At 51.6% G+C, this 11,977-nt stretch overlaps 1 protein-coding gene across 2 annotated transcripts in view; it reads left to right on the top strand.

Moving 5' to 3' along the window:
- The first annotated feature begins 5,977 nt into the window (after window positions 1-5,977).
- The window catches only part of CASZ1 (castor zinc finger 1), a 149,448-nt gene continuing 143,448 nt past the window's right edge, over window positions 5,978-11,977 (top strand). Inside the window, exon 1 of one of the 2 annotated variants that reach the window (XM_084962742.1) lies at window positions 5,978-6,008. The gene's annotated coding sequence lies outside the window, so the exon portion shown is untranslated. Of the gene's footprint in view, window positions 6,009-7,976; window positions 8,158-11,977 lie in introns of those variants that run through there. The other variant, XM_084962744.1, reaches the window with a different exon arrangement.

Below are 11,977 nucleotides of genomic sequence, written 5' to 3'. Positions count from 1 at the left end.
GCTGGGGGCAGCTTGAAAAGACATAGTTGGTGAGTTTCACCTTAATCCATTCCTTTAATTTTTTCAGTGCCATTCACATCCAGATAACATGACTCTCCGACTGTGGGTGTTTTTAAATTTTCTGTGTTATATCTTATGTGCAGTTCTTTGCCTTGCGTGCACTGTTAGTCCTGAATGGAAGTAACCCCTTTCCCCCCTCCCGGAAATATAAAGCTATTAAAAAATAGTGCGATGGTTCGGAGGACCTTAAAGCTGTAAGAGACCAGAGAAATCAGAGACTCTGGGGTTAGGACATATTTCTTAAAAGGAAAAAATTAGTCACCTGCAATTCTTCTTGTTACTAGGTAGAGGTAAACATAAATACCAAAAAAAAAAAAAAAAAAAAAAAAAAAAGTACATTCACTAGAACAAACTAGAAAAAAGACAAGCTTGACCCAGAGAGCACAAGAGCCTGTCCCTTGACTGGGAGCTGAGAGCTCAGGCAGGAAGACTGAAAGCTGTACAAGGTGTGGATCCTAAGCTGGGAAAACAGGTAGTATTTATGGCATAGAAATCCCTAAGGCTTCTCTGTCAAGAGAGAGGTTTCTGGAAGGTGTGGGTGGAGAGCTAGGAGGAAGCTGGAGCCCAACTCTTTTGAGGCTGAAAGGCAGAGACAGACCCCACCCCTCTGCCCCCAAGAGTTGAGCAGATGCCCAGGAAGCCTGGGTTCAGGTAGAAATTCTAGAAGCCCCCCGAACCTGTGACAGGGCTGTGCTCTCCACACCAGCTCCCGGCTCCTAGGCATCTGCCCTTCTCATCTCGGCCTGAGGCTGTGGGTCTGAACAAGGCCACTTGAACCTTGAAACAGCCCCTGCTTGTGGCCAGCATGGCTCTAATAAGGATTCATTACTAGAATCACAGACTCTTTCACCCATTAAATTAACAGGTTTTTTTTAAAGATCCAGACTACCAAAGGCTGGAGAGCAAATGGAGAGACAGGGCTTATTCCCAGGCTGCTGGTGGGAGGGCAGGTTCATCCAGCCTTCCCGGGAGGGGGCACTTTGGCAAGAGAGTCCAGGCTCTGAAACGCCTGTATGCTCCTTGACTCAACAATTCCACTTGAAGGAATGTGCATGATTATTTATAGACAAGGATATTCATTAGCGTTATTTATAATAATGAAACAAATTGGTAATGAGTTCGACGTCCAAAATTTCCAACAGTGGGGAACCAGTGAAGTAAGTTGTGATCAAACTCTACCACGCATCACAAAACCTCACGTTGTAGGAGAATATTTAATGACACGAGAAAATGTTCACACTATGTATACACGGAAGGCGTCAAAAAAACAAAACAAAAAAAGGATGCTCAGTGTGCCGACGTTATAAGACAAAACAAAGCCAAAAAAACAAAAACAAACAAAAATCCTAGAAGGGCAGGATATAAACCAAAACATCAACAGTGATGATTCGGAGGTGGTGGGATGACAGACGATTTCATTTTTTTCTTCCTGTTTATCTGTATTTTTTGAATTTTTGACAATAAACACGTCGTATATACACAGATTGTCGGAAACAAATAATCACGTACCTTGAAAAAAAGAACGAGGCTACTGGGAGGTGGGGGATGGGCGGAAAGGTTTGTCAAGTTCATCAACTTGGATGGGATTTAGGAACCAAGCTTAGCATTGTCAAGTTCATCAACTTAGAATGGGAGAGGGGGAAAAGCCCCTCTCCCATTCTCCCTTGCCAGTTCCTGAGAGAGACATTCGTAAATTTAAAAAATGCACTGGCTTTTTTTTTTTTTTAATTACAACTTGCCCAGTAATCACCATAATCACTTATCTCAGGCACTTGTTTAATTCTTCAGTCACTAAGTGTCTATTGAGCACCTACTGTGATGCTAGACTCACAGGAGGCCCAGGGAACCCAAAACACAGACCTCGCCCCGGGGAGAACCTCAAACCAAGGAAAGCTTAGGAAAAAGGGATAAAAGCATCAAGTCTGTAATTTTTAAGTTTGAAAATCGTGATTCTTTGCCAACACATACTGAGTGCTTCCCATGTACAAAACCTAGTGCTGGGTCCTACGATATCTTTGGTTCCTTTTGTCCTTTTTTTTTTTTCTTTCGATTTTTAGGGCCGCACCCTTGGCATATGGAGGTTCCCAGGCTAGGGGTTAAAGCAGAGCTGCAGCTGCCAGCCTACACCACAGCTCACGGCAACGCCGGATCCTCGACCCACTGAGCGAGGCCAGCAATCGAACCCGCAACCTCAGGGTTCCTAGTTGGATCTGTTTCCCCTGCGCCACATTGGGAACTCCCGCCTTTTGTTTTTTATTAGATTGAATGAAATGAGACTTATGGTTAAAGACCAGATTTGTTTTCTGGCCTCACTCCGCCTCTCCCAGTGCGCCCACATTCAAGGGTCATCTCTTCATAGGGGAGGAAAGGTCAAAAGGGCTTGTTGCCCTGGGGTACGTCAGGGAGTGAGGCTTTTGTCACCACTGTCCCATCTCTGCAGCTGGTCCTGGGGGTAAAAAGCAGCGGCTCTGGAGTCTGACAGCCCGGCTCAGTCTTGGGAAAGTTGTTCTCTGTGCCTTGCTTTCCTCATCCATGTAATGGGTATATTCATCATAGTTACCACCTCGTACAGCTGTTGTGAGGCTCTAATAAGATACGACGTACAAGTGCTTAGTGTGGCACATCACAACCACTGGGTAAATAACAGCTATTGACGTACTCTTAGTCGTGGCTTTCCATCACTGCAGAGGCCCAGAAACCAAAAAACTGTGACCAGGAAGCTGAGCTGTGATTGCTTTTAAGGCTTTCCCAATTACACAAACTGAGGCCGACTTCAGTTTATTTGTTCAACAATCAATCATTGAGAGCCTCCTGGGTGCCAGGCACTGTGCTTGGCACCTCAGCCTCCATGACAAAGGCGCAGACCCTGCCATCAGGAAGCTCACGGTCTAGAGGGAGGGTCTCCCTGGAGACTTAGAAAGGAGAGAGGTTCTCCCTCCCGGAGCAGCTCCGCCAGTTGCGGGGTGGGGGGCAGGGGGCTGGCTAGATGACCTCCATGGGGTCCTTGGTTGACCTTCCATCCCCTCCTGCCTGTGCAGCCTCCTCTGTTGAGGCAAAGGTCCCCCACCAGAGCCACATCTACTTCCCTACTGTCGGAGGCCAGGGTGCACCCCAGCTCATACCAGCTCCTCCTCCTTCCCCAAACTTTGTCTTCGATGCTTTCTGGTCATTGTCCCACTGCATCTGTCCCTCCAGGGCAGGGACCATGGAGGCTTCTCTTGATTCAGTGCCTGACCCCCAGAAAGGGAGGGCCTGCTAGGTGCCAGACTGAGGTGCTGAGGTCACGAGGCGACACAGAACAGTCTTTGCCTCCAAGGAGCTCCTGTTCTAGTGAGGGCAGCTGGACAGCAAAAACGGACACACATGAATAAGCAAAGTCGTTGTAGACACTCACATAAGGTAGAGCTAGAAAGGCTGGGGAGCTGCTCTGGGGAGAAGGCCTCCCTGAGGAGGTGATATGTGAGCAGAGGCCTGCATGATGCAAGGAAGCATCGAAAGAAGGGCCTTCTGGGCAGAGGGGACAAGTGCAAAGGCCCTGAGGTAGGGACAGGCTTGGTGACTGAAGAGGCTGGTGTGTCGGAGGCAGAGTGACCAAGGGGAGGGAGGAGGGAGGTGAGGCTCAATCTTGCTGACCATGGGAAAGAGTTTATAGCTTATTTTAGGGAAAGCTCAGGAAATGCTAAAATGAAGCAAACGAGGCAAAGAGCATCTGATTTCAGTCCCTGCAAAGGGAGCTGGGGGTGGGGAATAAGACACTGCAGGCTCTGGGGACCAGGGCTACCTATGGATCCTTTGCTTTGCTTAATTTTTTTTTTTTTTTTTCTGAGTTGGGGGTTGGTGGTTGGGAAAAGAAGAGGAGTCTTGCCTTTTCACTCCACCCCAAAGTCCTCCCCCCTCCTCCAGCTTGTCACTCTTTCCAGCTTCCCCCACCCCCGAAGTGGCTCCTTCAGAGGAGGTAGAAAGACTCCTTTGGGGAAATGGGACAATTGAGAAGCATCTGAGAAAAACAAAGTGGAGGGAAGAATTAATGTTTTAGTACATTTTGGTGGGTGAATTGTGGCCGTTGGGGTGTGCGGGTCGAGCCTTATAGCAGGAAGCGGGGGTAGGGGAGAGGCCAGCAAACTCCCCAGCCAGCTCCTTGGAGACAAGCCCTGTGAGTTCTTTTTCGTCTCCCCAGCCCTGGAGGAGGATGTGCTCTTCACTGGGGCTCCGCAAATGCCTGCTGAGTGCATGAATGAGTGAAGGACCATTGCTGGAGGAAAAAAAAAAAAAAGGCAGAAGAGGAGAAGGAATGGGGAGAGGACAGGAAGAACTGAGAAGCAGAGGGAGCACTGGATGTCCCAAGGAGCAATGACAATTACTGGCATTTATCGATCACTGTCTTGGCCCAGGCACTTTCCCTGCATTAACTCATTTTAGCCTCACAACACACCCAGGCAATAGTGCTATTATTATCCCCATTTACTGTTGAGGCAACTGAGGCACAGAGGTTATGTGGCTGGTGAGTGCTGGTGACCCCCCCCAAACCCAAGCTGTTAAGCATGTCTGTCTTTACATTGCCCCCCCACCCTACCCCACCCCCCCAACTACGACCCAGTGGAATGAGCCCAGAGTCAAAAGTTAGAAGGCCTACCCACCTCCCCGCTTCTAGGTCATCACCCTTCGCTCGTCCCGAGAGGTTTTGCAGAAACCTTGCTGATTAGATCTCCGAGTCTACCAGCCTGCAACAGTGTTTTCCAGCCTGTGGCATAGTTTCATGCCTTCTGTTGGACCCTTCTTAAAGCTGCTGGTCATACTTTGAATGTTTATTCACCTATTCAAGGAATCATTCAGTTATTTGTTTACTATGGTGGTCAATTTCTCCCATCTCACCGTGGGAGTGTTCCGGAGCCTTCCTTTCAAGTCTAATTCCATCCTGTTCTTATTCAGAAGGGAACACAGGTACCTTGACTCGCTCAGTCCTGGGATAGGGATCGCCTAGCTGCAAAAGGCAGGACAGGAGCTACTGCTGCTGGCTCAGCCTGGGGTGGCCACCTCAAGCCACCTGGGAAGGGGGCAAGGTGGGCAAAGGGGGCAAAGGGAGCACAGGGGGGGTTTCTCCAATGGGGTATGAAGGTTCTCTCTCAGAGAGGCCTTCACTCTCACGTGGGCATAGGAAAGAAGCTCTCCCCAGATACTCTTATCCTATTGTCTCGTTTTATTTCTTCATGATCCTTTTACTCCCTGAAATCATATTATTCACTTGTTTTAATGTTCATCACCTGCTCCGCTTCCCCCCCCCCCCCGGCCCCAGGTTCATTCTTCAGAGCCTGTCTTGCTCACTTAAGGATTTATTTCTTGCACAATGGACTGAATGGAAACTCCCTTGCAAAGAATAAGTGCAGAGCGGCTATCAAACAGTGAGAACATCACGTTCTTTGGGGTTCAACACTCCAACTTGCAGAAAAGAGCTAATTCTTCCCTGGAAAAGTGGGAAGCAAACTGGCTCGCGGGGCTGAGAACAGGTGAACAGTAACCACTCCTGTCCCTCTTCTCTTGTCCCCCCCCCCCCTCAGGTCCACTCAGTCAGGGGTAGAGAAAGCTTCACCGGCCGCAGAAAGGTGCCGCAAGCTCAGATGCTGCTCCGCAGGTCGCGTCTCACTCGCGCGCGCCAGTCAAGCTCAGCCCGGGCGGTGGGTGGGAAAGAAACCTGCAGGGGAAGGTCTGGGGGTGTGAGGGTGGAGCGGAGCCCGGCCCCGCGATCCGGCCCGGGTTTTACATGCCACCCACACGCCCGCTCGGCCGCGGAGAATTCCATAATCACAGCGGGCGAGAGCGGAGACTGGGAGCGAAAAATCCGGGATCAGGCAACTTTGGGCAGCGCATGCGCGCCCGCGGCGCTCCATCCCAAACACACACACATTTTTCCACCGGACTTGGAAAGTCACCCAAAGCCGCCCCAAGTGCAGGTAAGAGACTCGGCGCTCCCTCCGCCGCGGCTCCCCCACGCCCCTCTGTTCTGCGGGCCTCCCGGGGTGCCTCCCCGCCTCGCCCCCTGCCCGGGTGCAGCCCCCCACCTCCCGGGCTGCCTCTTGCAGCCGGGAGCGGGCGAGCGAGCGAGCGAGCCAGCCAGCCAGCCAGCCAGCCTGCGCTCGGCGGCTGCCACCCAACTCCGGCCGTGCGGGAGGCAGGGGGCACGGAGGGTTGGCACCCGGGCGCGGGGCGGCGCGTCGCCTGCCGCGACCAGGGAATGCCCAGCGCGCGGCTCCGGGGGAGGGGAGGGCTGCTGCTCCTGGGGGTCACTGACTCCAACTGAGGGGGCGGCGGGGTAGGGAAGAAGAGGGGGAGGTGCCGGGCGCGAGTGCAGGACTTTGCAAACAGGGTGGGGGCGCCCCCCGCGCCGCGGGCTCCCGGGTGGTGGTGGGGGGGCAGGTGCTCTCCAATACCCAGTAATCACTCCTTCCCCCTACGCTCTCCCCCCCCTCGCTGCTGCAGGGGTTTGTGCGCTCTCCGGGGCCGAGAAGGAGGCAGGGGTGAGGGGCGCCTGGGGTGACTTTGCAAGACTTTGCTCAAGGGAAGGGGTGGGTGGGGAACCCCTCCAGCCGACCCTTGTGCCCCAGTACCAGGGTGTAGGTGCCACCGGCAGAGGTAGGCAGTGTTCACTTAGGCGCGGGATGCCAAGGGGTGCCTCCTGGTGGGAAAACGGAGGCGAGAGGTTGCTTGGCTAGGGGGAGCGGCGCCCCCTTTTTCATCCGTGCCTGGGAAGTTTGTCTCAAGTGCGCTGCTCCGGGCGCGGCAAGTGGCGCTCCTCACTACCCCCCACCCCCACCCCAGCCTCCCCCGGGTGCAGGGCTGGCAGTGCTGGGCACAGGGAGCCGGTTCCGGGGCACCGGCTCAGGGCCGTGTGACTGTCGGCCGGAGCCGGCCTGGGTCCGGGGAAAAGTTCGGGGGAGTTGCGGCGGTTGTTGTGTGCGCTGGGAGAGAAGTTGCGCCCGGGGACGTGGGACGCCGGGCCGGCGGGCCGGGGGGCGGGTGGAGCAGTGCACTCGCAGCGGCTCGGCCACGGTGGGCGAGGGTCTGGCGGGGTCTGTGGCCCCAGGGTGGGCTGAGGGTAACCTCGGGGCTCAGCAGTTGGGGAAGAGGAACCCTGAATCCAGGGACGCACGACTGAAATAGGCACCAGGCGGAGGACAGAGAGAATGATAGCTTGCGGGAGCACAGGGGGGCACCAAGGGGAGAGGGCCCGGCCGCCCGGTCACTTGGGGTCGAGCTTCAGGGCAAAGGAGCGCGTGGTGGCTGGCGAAGGAGTGTCGGGGAGCGGGGCTCCAGGGGGCGCGCGGTAATGGGGGATCGGGCCGTACGGACAGTCAGGGAGCTCCCAGGGCAGGGGGCCGAGTCGTGCGCCCGGGGTGAGCCGGCCGGGCGGAGCGGCGGCCGGTTTATTTTTACTCGGTGGCATTTGCAGAATGTGCAGCTGATGGCCGTCGGCCGCCAGGAAGTTTTGCTTTCTGTTCTTTCTCTCTTTCCGAAGCCAGCGCGGCCGGGAGCAGGCGGGCTGGGGGAGCCGGGCTTGGGAGGGGAGGGGGCGGCCGCTGGGGAGGCAAGGTACAGGCAGGGGCGCGCTGGGGCGGCGGGCGGGGGCCGGCCGGGCGAGGGCGGCGGGCGGGCTCGGGGACGCTGCGGAGCTTTTGGGCGTATGTCTGTCCCCAGCGTTGGAAGCTCCTCCGCGAGGGGAACAGGTGTATGCGCCGTCAATCACGGCAGGAGGGACACTTTGGGGGCGTAGATTAAGATAATAATAATAGATTTTTCTCTAGCGGGTGGGCGCAGATTCTCCCAAGTCATCTCCGACCCGGGTCCGGAGTTGGGGGAGAAATGGAGTGTCGAGGGAGGCAGGGGGCCGCTTCACCCTTCCACACAAGTTCCTCCTGACCCAGCTTCAGCTTGGGAAGCGGACCCTGGGTGCGGCGAGGACCTCCTTCGAGTCACGCTCGGGAGGGTGCGGACGGACGTGTGTGCGGTGTGTATGGATCTGTCCACCAGCAAAGCAGCAAAACCACCCCTCCAACGAGCCTGAAGCTCCCCCAAACCCGGCTGGATCAAGAGGCGACCCAGGGGGTAATGCATCGCTGCCCCGGTGGAGTCTGGGGCCACGACACTTGGAGCGTGCGGTTGTCCCTCCAACACCCTGTACACTCCAAGAGATGGGGGCGGTGAGGGGGGGAAAGGCCAGGGTAGTCTCCTGGCAAAGTTGGTAAATTTAGGGTGCCTCTAAGCTGGTAGGGGCGCGCGACGAGAGCGCGCGAGGGGACTGTAAAACAGACCGCTGGATAAATCGGTGCCCCCCCCCGCCCACCCCAAGGCGCGCGCGCGCACACACACACACATACGTACACCCGCGCGCGCGCGCGCACACACACACACACACACACACACACTCACACACACACGTCGCCGTCCTGAAGGGAGCTGTCCGGGCTGAGCAGGAGCAGCTGCGCCGGGCGTGGTGAGGGGGGTAGTTGGTCCCCCGAGGCTGCGCCCGGGCTGCGCTCCACGTGCCCAGAGGGGGCGCTGGGCCGTTCGGCGCCCGAGCGCACAGCTCCGGGTTTGCGCCCTGGTGGCGGCGAGGCGGTGCGTCCCGGGCGGGCGTCGCTTCCCGCGCCATCTCTGGCGACTCGCACTGCCTCCGCTGACGCCCAGCCACTTTCCCACTTCCCAAACTTCGGCCTTTTGGTTTCCACCTCCCTCGAGCTCTGAGACCCTCTCCCGGGCAGGGTGGGAACTTTTCATTTCCCGGCGGCGGCCACCGTGTCTCTCCCCGGAATCTGGCGAATTGGAGAGATTGACAACTCCCCCCCCCCATCTTGTTAGCCACCTTAGAGGCGGTTAACGAGAGTTTATGGGGAATATTGTTGAACTTCAGTAATCAGGTTTCCAGCGATCTTATGCCTCCTGTTTAATTTATTAGACTAGTTATTTATTCTGTTGATGATAATCTGTTGCTGGTTTCTATGGAGATGTTAAACTGATCTCTTTCAGAAATCAAACTCCATATGCACTAAAACGTTTAAAGGGGCAGTGCCTCCCTCCTTTTTTCCCCTGCCTTTTTTTTTTGGATTTGTTTTTTAGACTTTGCACCTTGCAGACACTTTGCGTCTTCCTCTGAGTCTCGGTGCATTTTATTTCCTTCCTACGAAGGAGAGGAGCCCGGAGACTCAGGCTTTGTGGCAAGTACAGCTTATTATGGCTAGAAGAAAGCCAAGGCTTTGATCCCTAAGTTGCATCATCATTTAAAACAGATCATTTCACCACCACCCCCTTTCCCCCATCATATAAGAGCAAAATTCTTTCAAGATCAAAGAGTCCAATCTAAAAAAAAAAAAATACTATTGTTAAAAAAATAGGAAGTCAGTCAAATGGGAACCTCTCCTGTATATCTGCTCCCCTTGTGTTTAAAGAATTTTTTGAACAAGAAAAACAAAACTTGTAGCTCAGCTAATTTTTCATACTTATTAATAGTTTATCTTGCCCCCCCTCTTTTAAATTTAAAAAGAAGTTCAAAGTTAGATTTTTCTGCCTGTGGGGGTTGAGGTATATTTGCTTCTCTTTTAGATCCTGACCATCTGTTTTTGGAAAATTAGCCTCTGGGAAGGGGAAAAGGAGTTTTTACTCAAACTTAACAGAGTGCTTTAAGTTTAAAAAAAAGAAAAAGAAAAAACCCTCACCCAAAAATTTTAAAGTCTTCATTTCTCTACTTTTTTAGGAGAATATCAGTAACCTCTGTCTGGTGTGTGAGAGCATATCAACATTTTCTCCTTTTTCCTCTTCTCAGGTATTTTTCTGTAGATGTGTGACTTTGGGGGGAGTGCAGTGAATTAAGAAAGTAAGGCAGAAGAAATTATCTTGGTTTGTGACACTCTGAAAAATTGCAAACCCACTCTGAACTCAGATATTTATCACGCTGACAGATATGATACAAAGCGATTGCATTTTCTAATGATCCTCTGGGACTAAGTTGTAGGTAAAACCATTTAATGCATTTTTAATATTAAAGTAAGGCCCAGGTTCCATTTTCTTGGAGGTGGGGGGAGTGGATGCTTTCTGAGTATACTGTTTTGCTTTTTCAACCAGAGCCCCCCCACCTCCACCCCTTCATATTTCCACTTACTTTGGGGAGGGCTAAGCCACACACAGGGCATTTGGCTTTTATAAATAAATTTATATCTGGCCAGAAGGTTTAATGCTAAATAAGAGCACACTTTAAAAAAAAAAAAAAGAAAGAAAGAAAGAAAAAACAAACCTCAGACTCCACCCCTGCTATAGGAAATAAAACAGAGGCAATACTTGACTTTTTTTTTTCCCCCCATCTGCCATCCTGGTTCTCCTTTATATTATTTTATTTTGGAAGAGGGTGGAGTGGTTGTTACTTCTTAGCTCAGAAGAGAGAGGAGCCATTCCTGTTATTTCTCTCTTTGCTATATTTTAAAAATTTGTTTGATTTGGATTGCAAACAGAATAGGCTTACGGGGAGAAAAGAGCACTGTGGCTTTAAACTCAGGAGTTTGCATATTCTCCTTGTATCTTTCCCCTTTGCTAATTATTGTGTTGTTTTCAGAGCAAATATGTCATATCCATGGCGACCGGGCAGGTTTATTGTCTTTCTGAAGCAATAGCTCACATAAGTAATTAATGACTTTCTTTTTTTTCCTCTGGCTTAGGTTAAACAGATCATTCAAGGAAAGTCATATCTCTCTCTCTCTCTCTCTCTCCCCTCTCTCTCTCTCTCTCTTTTTTAGCCCAGTGACATAAGAACATGAGTTAGAACAAGAAAATACTTTAACCAAGAAGTCAACAGCTTATTTTCCCCCATTTCTTTTAAGAGCTAAAGTGTCAGCTTTCAGACATATGAGGCTGTCATTCTTGTAGCCGAGAGCAGCGCAGTCCATGCCTGGGTTGGAAATCCATTGGAAGGTTGTACAGCAGGGGAAGTGTTGGCATGGGGGGGAGTAACCTGAAGGAATTTGCTTTTGTGGTGGTGGGGAGGCACTCCAAAATGACTATTTCTCCTGGTTTTAGGAGAATGTAATTAAATTGTTTACAGGAAAGAATTAATGAGTTGGTGGTAATATGCTCCCCCCCCCACCCCAGTCTGGTTAATTGGAAAGACAAAGTTTTTCTTGACGATTCACCTTGAACTTCAGCTTTCTCCAGCCTTTGTCTCAAGTGCTTTTTCCTGGAAAAGAACCTTTTGGAATCCCTTCTGGTTCATATTTCCAAAATTATAGCTGGGGGTGGGGGTGTGTGTGGGGGTGTTTTTGTTTTCACCCTGAGACCTCCCACTCGAAGCTGCTTTCTGTTTCTCAGGAATCCACAGCTATGATAATAGACTATGACTTGGATTTTTAAACTTTTTGGGGGGTTCGGGGGGCAGCTTTTGAGGACATAAAGTGATAGAAACAGCACGTTTATGTATTTCCCTTCCGTACCTAGTGACAGTATTGGGGAGAGTGGAAGCAGTGTTTTTTTTGTTTTGTTTTTTTTTAATCACCATTTAGGTTCCACCCTTTTTGAAGGGACCTTCTGCTAATAAGCAGCCTTATGATGTCAGCCGGTAACTTTAGAAATACACTGGGTGTCCATATACTAACTGATGTTCTCCAGCAGCCCCTGAAACAGACATACATTAATTAGGCACATGTATACGCTGTCACCCCTCTTTTTGAAAGCTCCCGTATAGCCAAGGTTTTGTGCGTATCCTTAAGAAAGGGGAAGGAGATAAAGAGAAAAGCATTTACATTATATTTATACTTGGACACGATTACAAAGGCTATTTCCCCCATCTGAATTAAGTTAAAAAAGGCGGTGAGTCAACTGAATGGCTCTTTAGGCTTTTGGCATTAAAAATAAAAATATAAAGCAGAAGAGAGATTTATTTGGT

The sequence above is a fragment of the Sus scrofa genome, chromosome 6 (assembly GCF_054392235.1).
Source record: "Sus scrofa isolate SSC_HxYL_T2T_F1_AM1 chromosome 6, Sscrofa_HxYL_maternal_Yorkshire_Landrace_v2.0, whole genome shotgun sequence".
In the NCBI taxonomy this organism is placed as follows: domain Eukaryota; kingdom Metazoa; phylum Chordata; class Mammalia; order Artiodactyla; family Suidae; genus Sus; species Sus scrofa.
This window is presented reverse-complemented; position numbering and strand designations above follow the sequence as displayed.